Source organism: Oryza sativa, chromosome 3 (genome assembly GCF_034140825.1).
Source record: "Oryza sativa Japonica Group chromosome 3, ASM3414082v1".
In the NCBI taxonomy this organism is placed as follows: Eukaryota; Viridiplantae; Streptophyta; class Magnoliopsida; order Poales; family Poaceae; genus Oryza; species Oryza sativa.
In genome coordinates this window covers 15,795,564-15,810,131 of record NC_089037.1, presented here as the reverse complement: position 1 = coordinate 15,810,131, position 14,568 = coordinate 15,795,564, and the positions used below count along the sequence as shown (strand labels likewise).

Genomic DNA, 14,568 nt, shown 5'->3' with positions numbered 1-14,568 from the left:
AATACTAATTATAAAATATTTTCAAATAAGACGAACGATTAAAGTTGAGTATGGAAACTCATGGTTGCACTTGAAATGGGACGGGGGAGTAGAAAAATTCGTTTAAAACCAAATGAATGTGGGTGATGTACCTCATGCTTACTTAGAAAACCTAAACTGATCCATGGATAGTGATGATATATACATGACACTGACTATTTTCATTGACATGCTGTACAAATATGGTTTCAGACATAAAAGCAAAGGATTTATAACTCAATTCATTTCCTAAATTGGATACATCATGCAATCAAATTTGGAAATTCAGTTCTTAATTCATCTCCCAAATTATTACAACAAAACAGGCTGCAATTATTACACATTTTACCTCTACATATAGCTTCCATTGATCTAAAAACAGAATATTCCACCATAATTTTCATTCACCACACGTAGCAATAGAGAAATAAAATTGCACTACCGGGCACGAAGGAACGTGTTCTGCAGTGCAATCAGTCTCATGGCATATATGGCCTTCCCTTGTAGTTTTGACAGAGAGAGAAAAAACTGATAGAAACTCAATCGAAACCAATTGGAGAATCAGAGTAACTATGCGAAAGTACAGAATAGTAGATGTATCATGTATTTGTTGGAGAAGACAACAATTTATTAACTGATCAGTTTGTCAGTGATGGTGAAGATGGCGGAACCTCACCTAAGAGATGTCGGTGACGGTGAAGATGGCGGCCGCGGCAACACCGTTGGTCAGCATGGGCCATGCCTCAATCGGTCGATCGATATAAGCTAGTGCATGTTCGTAATTTCACACTTTTAGACTTTAAAACCAAAGTTCAGACTTTCAGAGTTACATTTGTCGATGAATCCAAAGGTTTAGACTTTCAGAATCGTAGCCATGGTAACTTATAACTTAAACTGTCTTATCATGTGCTTCCATGTATGCACATTTACATTCTGAAATTTTAACTTAGCTATATACATATTCTGTAATATATACCATATGCTGAATCTGAAATAACAACATCTGTTTTATGCAAGTATTCATTAAAAAAAATTATGCACAATATTGTACAACATACCAGACTACCCAAGCAAAATTAAATGATTTTCCTTGTCAATTTGACTATATCACAAATATACTTCATACATTAATTTCACATACATTAATTTCACAGGATAGATAAACATTGTACAGAGCCGAAAGTACAAATTTATTCCATTAGTGCTTAGTGCTTAAAAAATCCAACTTGAAATCTCATTAAATTAGTGCAGTTATGAACAGCGAAAGCTTGATTAAAATAAACAGAAAAGCAGTGGTCAGTCGACCTTATTTCTTCCCCAAAATCCATATACTGCTAAAAAAATTCAGTAGACGATTGGCACCAAATGAATTAGCTCTAATCAATTGGCAAACTCATAAACAAAGAATGGCCATATCTCCCCATGAAACCATATATAATAATACAAATCAAATAAAAAATATATGTTTTAACAACCGACATAAAATGAGATAGATTTATGATTCAGGAAAAAAAGAAACTGTTTAATATATTGCTAATTCTTTTACCTTCAATGATGAGGAGGAACTACGGACGTCAACTGGAAATAACAGGATATAGGCATAGGAGGTATCCGATCGGTGTGGTCATGCACGGCAGATCACTGCTGCCGATGTTGTGCATAAATGTTGACTTTTCCCTAACAAAGCAAGTTACAGTTAATTTATAAATAACAACTCACTTTGAAACCAAAACAAAATACATATCTTCCTCATTTTCAACCATTAAGGCATAATTGTAACTTAGAAGTCTGAATTGTCCCTCTATCTATCAACCAATTGAAAGGGGAAAAGAATGGACCTACAGTCAGAAAAAGTTCTGTTCTAGCCTTATTTCCTTTTGCTCTGCACTAATTGAAGCTACCTTGCCCTGAACTGATTTGTCATGCCGACTGCGCTTCAATTAGCAAGATGGTATGACAACATAGAAAAAGTGAAGCCTGTTCCTGTCAACCTGAGACTATTTTAAAGGTGGTATGATAACATAGAAAAAGGCTAGACCTTAATCAGCATTGATCAGCTCATTTCCAAAATGCTGTGGTAATAGCTTGTGAGAAATCAAGCTACTCCAAAAGGTGCGTACAGGTGATATTCACCAGTCTAGCACACATCAGTAGAAAAGTACCTGAGTCCTTAGCGTATTTCAATTGAAAGGCATCGATGCAGGTTCCTGCTCGTTGGAGAGGCCGAGGGGAGAGGGCCAATCTCCGTGGGTACGTTGTCGCCATGAAGGCTGATTTCCGGGCAGCCCATCCTCTCCACAACAAGGAGGTGCAGGTCAGCCATGTTCAGCACTGCGAGACCATGGTCGCCGCCGATGCCCTCGCGTTCCACGTGCAGCCCAAGAGGCACGCCGTAGCTACCGATGGAGACAAGCAGATTCAATGCAAAGCATCAACCAGCGCAGAGACGTTGTGTCCGCGACGAAATCTTGCCGTAGACGTCGGATGCACGCGGAGGCAGCGCCGGAAGTCAGCGACGACTGACTCTCGCCATGGATTTCACATGAGCACGGTAAGCGGAGTCAGCGATGGAAGTCGGTAGCACCCAGTTTCCCCGCTTCCATCCCCCAGCATCTGCTTTGGCCGGATGACAGCACCGGAGGTGTGAAATGCCGGTGGTGGACCTGCGAGGCGGTGCGCGAAAAGACGGGGTCGGCAGGTCGAAGCGATGATGGAGGACCGATGCAACGGCAGTGGCAGCTCTTGTGGCGGGCGTGGCGATGCGAGAGCAGATCTGGGAGAGGGAGAGAGAGAGGGGTTGCGCTAGGTCCTAGCGGCGGAGCGAATCGTCAGCGGAGAGGCCTGTGCGACGGCGATTTGACGGAGGGCGAAGGGCGGCGCGGGATGGGGGGTGCGAGGGCAGCGGTTGGCGATTTGGCAGAGGGCGAAGGGCGACATGCCATGTAAAAGGAAAGAAAACCGACTGTTGATCCCGCATACGCGATTTTCCGGCTGATGACCCCGCGTGCTACGTCGTTGATTCTGATGCGTTGGATCTGAGAGAGATGATCTAAACTGTTGAGTGAGGAATGAAAGAATGAGTGATGAGTGAATGCGTGAAACCATTTGTTGAACTATAGGGTAGATGATTCTGATGCGTTGGATCTGAGAGAGATGATCTAAACCGTTGAGTGAGGAATGAAAGAATGAGTGATGAGTGAAACCATTTGTTGAACTATAGGGTAGATTCAACATCAGCAGGGCAATAAACAAAATCTGCTCCACCTGAACTTAATTCATTAATAGAATAGATCTAATCCGAAAATCGCCTACATTGAACTAATTATATGTTTTCGGGGGATAAATTGTCAGCTCTGGAGGAAATTAAATTAGCACTTGGTTTCCTAACATGATTTGATTTACCTATGGGCTTCGAACAAGATGAAAAGAACAATGATTTCACAGGATTTCCAAGAACCGCATCAAAAAAACAAATAATCCTTACCCCCAGATTCCAGGCAACTTGGTAGTCCTGCCAAAAGAGATCCTTGTAAATTGCAACCTGAAATTTATCGGATCTGAAAAATAAGAATGCTAATATTAGCCATGAAACAAGATTTCCAATATGGCGCATAAAAATATATATAATATCTGATGTAATTCGGTAATTCTACTGATAAGAAACTATATATGGAGGTGGAAACACTTCCACTGATACTACTCTTGTAGCGTTGGGGGCTGGAATTAGAAGCACAGCTAATCGTATATATACAGGCAAACCCGATGACGACAAACATGTAATTTTGAGTAGCAGAAACAAAGTCAAACCATCAAAACAAATGATCGCTGGCCATATGAAGATATGATCCCCAGATAAAACAGCTCCTAATTAAATACTGAAAATTAACATTTCTTCTAAGATTTTTAATCCAATCGAGGATAAACCAAGAAGAGGAAGGAGCTTCCTGTACACGTTGGAGAGGGTCCCACCAATCTAACGCAAGAAAGAAACCTGCAGGCAAAACAACCTCCATGATTTAGACTGCCCTGAGCGATCCCATTCCCATTTGCACCAGGGACAGAGCTGTTGTTTGCAATTTGCAAACGCACAAAAATAAAATCAATAACATGCAGCCATGCATAATCAGCACGAATTGACAGATGAACGGAGAGGCGGAGAGGAAGCAAACCTGCATCACGGTGAATAACTCACCAAAGCCAAGGAACCTTTACATCCTATTCTCCCCAACCTCTGTGCCAGCACGAGCAGGGCGCGACGCCGTCCCCGTTGCAAATCCCGCCGCCAGATCCACGTAGCAGGAGCGGCAACGACGGGCGGCTGGGTAGCGCAGGGCCTTGAGGCTGGCTACTGGCAGGAGAATGGAGGTGGCGCGGAGGAGATCGTGAGGAGGGCGAGGGGAGCGCGGAGGATTAGGGGTTTACGGCGGGCGCAGGGGGTGGGGGGAGCGGCACAGACGAGAGCGAGAGGCGCGGGTGTTCCGGCGGCGCGGATCGGTGGCGTCGCTGGCTTGGGTGTTGCGGCGGCGCGGACATTGGCGCGCTGGTGGAGATCGAGGGCGCTGCGCCGACGATAGTGAAGGGAGTGCTCGGTGGCTGAGATGGGATATAGAGGGGAGCGATGGGAGAGAGATACGGCGGAGATCGCGATCCGGGGTGGGCGTTGCCGCAGAGAGAAGGGAGGTGGGAGCGACGTGGTGCGTTGGATCTGAGCGGGATGATCTTGACCGATAAAAATGAGGATGTAACATACAGTCGGTGAATTATATGCTAGAATATACCATACATGTTTACTTCTCGAAAACGAAACTGAAAATGCTATGGCTGGAAAGAAAATGGTACACCCACTCCTTCCATATTAAGATATTTTAGGTTTGCCTTTTAAGTCAGATTTCCTCAATTTTCATCAAAAGAGATGGTCTCTTTTTCTCGAAAGACTAATTTAACATGATCTTTAAGATACTACTCTGACAATGATATTTATGAAAATAAGTAGCTTTGAATGAAAAAAGATTTGTGTATTATAATAGTTTGTTTAATAATAAATCCAGCAACATCATTCTTACATGATTATCTTTTCTATTAATAGCCAAAAGTTTAAAATGTTTGACTTACCACTATTCTAAAAGTGATTATATTTTAGAACGGCGGAAGCAGTAACATATACAACGCCAATTTAGTTTCGTTGAATCTACCGTTAAATATATTTTTGAGTAAAGTGTATGGCTAATCTCTACACTTATGTGCTTGTGTCGTATACATCCCCAAACCCTTAAATACAGATCAAGATACTAAAATTTGTTAACATATGTTATTTCAGTCCAAAATTGCTATGCGACCTCTCCGAAATCCTACGTGGCATGCCACATATATGCTAATGTCGCATCATCACCATTCCTGTACGGATTGACAAATGGTGCCACTCCGATTTTTTTTCTTCTTTTCTTTTTTTCCTTTTTTTTTTTTCTTTTTTCATTTTTCTCTTCTTCCGCTCAAGGTTGCCGTGGGCTGTTGAGGCCACAGGACTTACGGCGATGCAAGGACGGGAGCACAGTGGAACAAGGAGGCTAAGCCATCCTGCGTCCTGCCTGGCCCAGCCAACTTCGCCAGGCAAAAAAAAAAAAGGTAAAGAAAAACTAACAAGATTGCGAAAACAAAATGATGCGATGAATCGCAAGGGAAACTATAAAACAATTGATTTTGGAAAAAAAATATTAATAGAATAGAATATTTTTTGACGTAAATAGAATGGAATAATAAACACGTGATAGTTAAAAGATATCTAAAAACATCAATTTCAATGGAAAAAAAAGGGAAGATTGAATTCATTAAAAACTTACCTGCCAACGCCGTATCTATCGATTGTATAAGGGATAAAGCGCCGCTATATCACAATACGAAACGAAAATCAAAACTTGATACATAAGCTGAGAAAAGAAAAACAAATTTGACTAATTTGTGTTAAAGTGTAGCTAGAACTGCGACTTGTTACGAAGACCGCGCTTAGCGCGGGTGGCAGGAGCCAGTGGCTCGTTCCGTGCCGACCAGCGGTCAAGTCTTAGACTCGACGCTCGTTCCTCGCTCAGGGGAATTTTTCCCCTCTTTTACTCGGGACTGATTCGGTTGGTCCCAGCTCCCTAATAGGGCACACACACGAAGTTGGTCCCGGCTAGCTAATAGGGTACACATACGCGTGCGCGTTTAGTGGGACTGTATGTTTCTCGTGCACTATGTTAGTGTGCGTCCTGAGTTGTACCCTGCAAATGCTAGAATCTATCTAGACGGAGGAAGTAATAATTTGGTATGCGTGCCAAATGGCGCGTCGTTTACACGGTAATCTTGTACAGAGAAGATCAAAATGTCTGCGAAAAGGCAATTTCAGCCTACTCAACTTAAATTCAGGCCCATGAGGCAAATTGCAGGTCCAAAGAACTTTCAACCCATAAAGTCCACTTTGACTTTCTTAACTAGCACTAGTGGCCGAATCTATCCTTAACCAGATATCTTACGCCCAACTATTAAAATCGGTGTAATTTAACTTTCTCGACGGTTTTGGACGGTGGTTTTGCTGCCATGACACCTACGTGGTGGTGTTGACCTGGTCATCACTGAATGTGGCGCTTATATGACATTAGAATAGAAAAAAAAATGTGGGACTCATTTCTCATTCACACAACCTCCCCTTCCCTTCTCTACTCCGTCTATCTCTACCCCATGTTTTCTCACGCGGCAAAACAAGGGGTGCACGGTGTGGTGGACATGACGATTCTGGCGGCGAGGTGGACAGCGGCCGTGGTGGGGAGGGAGCGAGCCGGGGCGCCGTGGTGACGCCCACCTCCTACGTGGCGATAGCTGCGGGGAATGAGTGAGCGAGCCGGGCGCCGCAGTGATGCCCAACTCTTGCGCGGGACGGTTTCGGCTGACAGCGGCGGAGACGGCGATGGCGCGACGAAAGGCGTTGGGGGAGATGGGGTGCACGCTCCCAACCGCCGCTCCTCCTTCCCGCTCCACTTCATGGGCGGCGAGGTAGGCGGCGGCCATAGTGGGGAGGGAGTGAGCCGGGCACCACGGTGACGTCGACCTCCTGTGCAGCTTGCGTCGGGCGGTGTCCGGCGGGACAATTTTGGCGGTGGAGACGGCGATGGCGCTACGGAGGCGTCGGAGAAGATGGCGAGCATGCTCCCAGCTGCCGCTCCCCGTCCTCGCTCCATGTTGTGGGCGGCGTTGGGCCGCGGCTGTGGTGGCGACGGCGAGTTGAGCAGTGGCCGCAACCATAAGGGAGCAAGACAGGGAGGAAAGAGGAGCGAGCTGAGCACCATGGATGTATTGACCAGGCGGAGCCGCGGCTGGGCAGCCCCGATGCATGGCTGCGGACCGGCCTTGAGCAGAGTGGCGGTGACCTGCCATGAGGCAGAGCAACGGCGCTAGCGCCTCCTACCTATGTTGCCGGCGAAGAGAGGAGGAGTGAGAAGAGAGAAGAAAGAGAAGGAAAAAAATGAGTTACTACCATATGAGCCTCACATATTGAGTCAGCCGGTCAAACTAAGTCAAAGCGCCATGTAACCGAAACCGCTCTCCAAAACCATATAGAAAGTCAAATTGCACCGGTTTTAATAGTTGGGGGTCGAGATATCCGTTATTGCGGTTCAAGATAGGAATCAGATTAGAGCTATAGTTGAGGGACTGAAAGTGAACTTATTCCTATGAAGAACAAGTGGACAATAAGAATTCAGCCTACCTTATTCAGGCCCATCAAGAAAACGTAGTCCTGAAACGAAATTCGACCCAAAACCTCATATACAATGAACAAAGTGATCTTTGGTGTCTGCTAAAGTGAACTTGTGATATATTTCCAGTGCTATATATAAAACTAAAATCGTGATTTTTCTGATGCTCTAGAACTAATTTCATCAAAATAAAAAAATCAGCCAAATTATTGCACGATTTAATGTAGCTAGATTGTGGATTTGGACTTTTCCTGTTGCTCACTCTCCATCTCATAAAAAAAACTACTTGATTTTACCAAATTACGTACTGAAAAAAATAAAAAAAAATATCCCTTGTGTACTCCTTACCTATCTATCTTCAAATTCTATATTCCTATTAATGAAGGGATTTACTTATTTTCCTCTCAATACTTGTATTGGGATTTTATGAGCTTTTTCTTTTTCTTGACAGAGGTAGTAGTGCTAAAGTGCATAGTGTCCCAACAGAAGCAAGTCATGGCCATATTGCTATAGGTAGGTTAGTGTAGCAGCTTTACCCTTTGGAAGCATCGAGGGGCTACATCTTGTTTCGAGCTTCTACTTACGTTCTGTCGCCTTTAATTGGTGATTGATTTTGGTCGCAAAAACAATGGTAAACTCGAACAGTTAGGCTACATGAATGACAAAGGACATAGGCTTATCATCTGTGCAGTGCAAATTAAGAGAGGCTCAAAGCAAGAAAAAGCCTTCCCACTAGCTAGTCACTGTTAATTATAGTTGGCGTATATATCAAATACAAGATCCAATAAACAAACGACAAAATTAGCATCCCAATGTGTAGGAGATATCTATTCCCTGTAAATGAATTTCCATGAATTAATGGATGTTGTTGGATCGGAATAAGCATATATATCCGGTTGGAACATAGATTAAGTAATTATTCTATGGAAACTAGTCCGCGCATATACGCGGGCATGTGCGTAAAATTTTATTACGAATGTCATGTGTAGATGGTTTTCTATTAAAAATATTATTTTACTTTATCATAAACTAAAATTGAACTTATTTAACGTGCTTTGAACGTTGGTTACTTGCAATATATAAATTGTGAACTAACATTAATTCAAACCGTGTTGTTTTTAATTCATGAGAAAATTTTGTATCGAAACAATTGATGTGTTTCCTATAAATGTCCAATTCTTTTGTTAGATTTTATTTGAAATTTGAAATTTTTTATTTTTTTATCCTGCTAAAATGTTTGAATATTTCTATTTAGAATAGGTTATAAACCCAACAAAAAGAAATTTTAAATTAGATTTTTTTTTCAATTTTCATTTCATTTTATCTTCATTTTTTCTGGACAAATCCACTATATGAAGCATCTTTGAAATGCTTTGATCTCTGTAATTCGGGATGAAAATATAAGTGGGTTGATCCTAGAAGAGCTACTCGCTCTGTAGTGTTGGCACACAAGATAAGCACGCCGCCTAAAACCTGGCATGACATAAAAGCATCCATTCTAAATTATCTCACTCCAATTATGTAAGAAAATTTAAAATAGAGGCCATAGTATTTTCTTAGCAAATTACCACTGAACTGGAACGTCATGTATTAATTACGTTTCTAGATTGTTCCAAGCTATATGTCACAAATTCACGATGTACTGTAGCAAGTTTTACCAAAAAGTAAATGTATACGGTCTTTAAATTCCTATATGGAATTGGCTTATATATTGCTGAGGCCACATCATGGTTGTTTCACTCTTAAGATTCCTTGGTGCAACCAACGTACTTAGTACAATCAGTATGTTGTTCAACTGGCCACATGACTTCACAGATCATATATATAATTTAGATGCTATGATCATCTTAAGATTATTTATTTATCTCCTAAAATGATCATTTATTGATAAAAGCATCTATATGAAAATGTATGGGTAAATAGCTTCTGTATACAGGCTGAGAAAAAAATTAATTAAGTTGATAGAAAGTCGTTAGATGTCTAACGGGATATAAGTAATAGGTCTTACCAGTTTTATAAAAAAAATCAGCTAGGATATTTTGATTTTTGGTGAGCAATTTTAGTATTTTATTTTATTTAGGGTAAAATTTGCTAGGGACATCTTAAAAAACATGTAATTAGCCGGGGACACCGTAAGAACACGTATCAGCTGTGGGACACCGAGAAAACTGGTATTTAGTTACGGGACACCCGTGACATTATTTTATAATATCCAAATTAAATAGAGAGAGAAACAATAATAAAAGTATGATTTTGCCCTTTGCCTACCAAGTCCGGCTCGCAAACACCTCTGACACTGCAACCGCACCCGCCTCCGGTGAGGTGGCTGTCTAGTGGGGGGAGGGGGTTTCGAGAAGGGCCCATGCGCCTGGGCCTGTGGTTCCATGTCGTTCCTGCACTCATCGCCGCTGCAGTGCGAGGGCCATGCTGGTGTCTATGCTCCACCACACACCGCGCTTGGGGTTAGCACAACGTGGACCACCTCCTGATTCATGTCGAGCAGGGCGCCGCAAAGCGCAAGCTATTGTTGTCGGTCTCACAGCCACGCCACGCCACGATGCCATACCCTCCGCCGCCCATGTCATGACTACCACGACGTCTGAGCTATATGCGAGCCACACTTGCAGGAAGGGGCAAAATCATACTTTCGCGATTGTTTCTCTCTCCCTTTCCATTGGATACAACAAAAGTAATGCCGCGGGTATCAATAGCTAATTACCAGTTTTTTGCAGTATCCCATAGCAGATATACGTTCTTACAGTGTATCTTAGCTAATTACACTTTTTTATGTCTTGCAGCAAATTTTACCTTTATTAAGTAGAGGCTTCAATATGGATGTGGGTCCATAATGTAATTTTTTGTTAGCACTTAAATACAGTCAATGTGGGCATTAAGTTATTGTTTTCACTTAAAAAATAATAACTGGCTAGACCTAATAGATGGAGATTCGCTTGTGGTCTTTTCTTTGCCCATAAAAATAATTTTAATTATCATAGAGATAGAAAAAACTGAGAAAAGTAAGGCCGCACACCACACGGGAACGGGGATGGAGGGAGGGGTTGGGATGTTTCTTTTTTTTAGAAAAAAATTGATTGATCTGATGACCTAAAATATAATGTGTTGATGTTTTAAGTCAAAACCGATGGTTGGATGTTTTTTTTTCTCATATTTATTAGATTTTTTCTAATTTAAGTGAGACAAGTAGCAGCTTAGCAAAACGCGTATAGAGATGGAGAGGAAGGGAATATGGTTTGGGATGTTTTCTTTTATTAGAAAATATATCAATAACGATGTAAAATAGTGTGTCCATATTTAAGTGGAAGCCAATGGATGGATGTTTTTATAATTTAAGAATTTCATACAACGATTTGGAAATATTTATAAGAGATTTAATAGACTTTAAAGCCTATTTTTGAGATTATTTTCCATAAAGATAATTTTAATTTTAATTGTGATAGGGATAAAAAAGACAAAGGAACAGAGAGCCTACAAATTGATCAGTACGTGCATGGTGCACGGATGTAGGGACGTGGGAGGTTTTGGTGTTCTAAGATAGATCTAACAAAGTCCATCGATTTAAATGAATATCGATGGATAGATTTCTCTATTTTATTAGGGTGCCACGTGGTAACTTGAGATTAATTATAGGGTGCCATGTAACAGTTTAGGAGTGTTTGTAGGAAATTTAATATATTTTATTTAGTATATAATAGATAGATAGTACTACGTACATATGGATTTTTGCTTTATTTTATACGGTAAAAAATTATATTTATATTTTTTTTCTTCCGATGATACTTTGTACTAATTTTTTTTTGCCTTTATCTCTTTTTGACACGGGCAATTTTTTTATTCCGGCGAACGTAACGTAAGCTTTTCATTTTTTCTGAATCATATATACCATATTTTTTGTTTGGCCGACGTACGTATTCTCACTTTTATATAGGGAATGTATTATATACACATCTAATTATTAGTCTAAAGTAATGGGTCCACCAATTTAAATAAAAATCAACGATACATATAGATCTAATCTAATGGTCAAAAATAGCGGGTTCACCAATTAAATGGAAATCAACTGTGAGATTAGATAGTGTCACGTGGCGGCATAGTAGCGTTTATAGGAGTCCCACGTAGCTACTTGAGAGCGTTTGTAGAAAGTTTAATGGACTTTTAGTATATAATAGAAGATAGATAGATAGATAGATAGATAGATAGATAATAGATAGATAGATTGTCCAAATATTTTGCACATGGCAATATGACGTAGGAACGAGGTGTTAATAATCTGGTCATACAAATTGACTAGTTGACACAATACACGTTGTTGCTAGAATTTGTATGAAACACAATAAACAATTTGAATAAATGTCAGCACGCATGAATGAACAAAAGAAACCGTATACATGTCAAATATATTAATTGGCTTAGTTTATTGATGATATGGTCTCACGTTGTGCTATATAATATACTAGGTGAAACCCGCGCATTGTTGCGGGGTTTGGTTTGATAATAATAAACAAAAATAATGTATAATATACTAAGTTTATCCTCTCCTTTGTCTCTCACTATCCTCATCCTCTCCTCTCGTTCCCCATCTCCTCCTTCCCGTCTCCTCTCCTCAAATCCATGCAACGAGAGACGAGAGCGGTGGCGATGAGCGGTCATAAGACAGGAGATGGACGGATAGGAGACGGGAGAGGCGGCACCGGGTGGCCACGCGACGGGTAGTGGGTGATGGCGGAGATGATGGGGACATGGGATCCGTTGGTGCCTCCTCCTCCGACGTAGGTGGCCGTGACAGGAGACGAGAGCGGCAGGGTCAGACAACCACATGATGGGTAGCAGGCGATGACGGAGAAGACGAGGTTGACGGATCCACTGGCTCCTCCTCCTCCGACGTGGGTGGTGCCGACAGGAGTGGCTTGCGCGCCTCTCCGCCCTCCCTTGTCTCTTCCCCTTCTCGGCACGCGGGAGCTGTGGCGGCAGCGAGTGATGGCAGGGGGTGGACACGGTGGCAACGGAGTTGTGGGGAGGGCCAGCAGTGGACACGGTGGATCCAGTGGCCTCTTCCCCGGTTCCCCCTCCAACGCACGGATCCAATGGTGGTGGCAACAGGAGGGGCTGAGCCGGTGGCCTCTCCCCCTGCGGTGACAACTACGATAGGTGGATCCAACGGCGGGTAGGGTGGTGGTGAATGGCTGCTCCTGATATTGGGTAGTAGTGACACACCCAGTCCATCACGGTGGATGTTGGGTGGCCTCACCCTGTCCACTCAGGTGCTAAGTGTTTTCATCCTATCTATTGACATCGGCTATATATAGTTTTAAGGTTGGAAGTCTGAGGGAGAGAGGAAGAAGTCAACGATAGTCAAAGTGAACAGAAAAAACACGAAAGTGATTGACTGATGGAGTGCTATGGAGAGAAATGGAGGGAGATTTCAGTGCTATAAATCTCTTTAAGTTCTATAGAACCAATTAGGTCTTTATAAAATAGTGTCAAAAGCAAAATTTTCACGAGCTAGTGACATATTTCCTATTCAATATTTTTCATGGACAGCCCCACACCAAGTCTTTGGAAACTAAGAATATCTGACCGACCATATCTTTTTGGACTGCCCTTTTTGCTTATAAAAAAAGAACACCACAATGCCAATAGCTAAGAGTTTGGGGGCTTAGAGATTAGGGTAGCCATGTGCATGTGTGTCACCGAACATGTGTTCCCGGAGTGGCTGGCAATTCAAGCGAATATTGAACATAAACCCGGGCCTACCTGTCAACCACTTATTCCGCACCAAGCTTAACCCTTGTGCAAGGACACGTGAAGTTGGACACATTCACACACTTTTCTTGAGCTTTTTTGCTAGTTCTATTGGCTTAGGTTACATGCATGTTACAACCTTTTTAGTACCTTACCATTTTTAAGTCGGACATTAGGATAAAAACTACTAGGATATTAATTAGCAAGTCGAAATAGCTATCTTGTTGCATATATAGAGATGGCTAAAAATTCTATTGTTCAGCAACATCTAAAATCTTCTACATCCCTCGTTGCATATATATGGTAGCATCAGCAACAGACATTCAGGGCCAGCCGGCTTGATGCATATGGTTAGGGGTGAAAATGGGATTGGTGTTTCCCGACCGTCTGCCCGATTCGATGCTCATGCAGGAATTAAAGAATATAGTAGAGAAAATGAGATACTGGATAGTATCCGAGTTTGAATCTGAACACAAGAATATGTGTTAGAATACAGAACAACTTGTATATATTACGAGCTCACATGCAATATTGTACAATTTTTCCCTTGATTTATCTCTTTTAACACTTTAATTACCCATTTATATCTACAAAACTCATTCCAAAGCCATGGACTAATTCACGAGATGAATCTATTGAGCCTAATTAATCCATGATTAGTCTATGTGATGCTACAGTAAGCATGTGCTAATTATGGATTAATTAGGCTTAAAAAATTGTCTTGCGAATTAGCTCTCATTTATGCAATTAGTTTTATTATTAGTCTATATTTAATACTTCTAATTAGTCCCTGGATCCAAACACCACCTAACTAGCTAGAGGCATGCTAGTGAGACACCGGTAAATTAAAGCGACTCTGCTCGACCCATAGTACTCTTGTTGCCACCGACTTTGGTTAAGACTTTTTTTTAGATATTGGAAATGGGTTACTTCTCCGGTCTCTGTCCATGGATACCCAGCCAATAAGTTTCAGAAGTAGACGTGATGGTTATGACTACTGTAACTTTCTGAGTTATTCTCCGTCGTGTGAAGAAAGAGCAACCCCTAGAGTTAGGCAGCCGTTTAA

General features: G+C 41.8%; 1 long non-coding RNA gene across 1 annotated transcript; it reads right to left on the bottom strand.

Moving 5' to 3' along the window:
• Positions 1–478: 478 nt before the first annotated feature.
• LOC9271829 (uncharacterized) lies at positions 479–4,661 on the bottom strand. The gene is made up of 5 exons (XR_010740271.1): positions 4,188–4,661; positions 3,969–4,081; positions 3,503–3,575; positions 1,565–1,695; positions 479–783 (listed from the first exon to the last, which is right to left on the bottom strand). It is a non-coding gene; the product is annotated as an uncharacterized lncRNA (long non-coding RNA).
• Between the last annotated feature and the right edge of the window lie 9,907 nt (positions 4,662–14,568).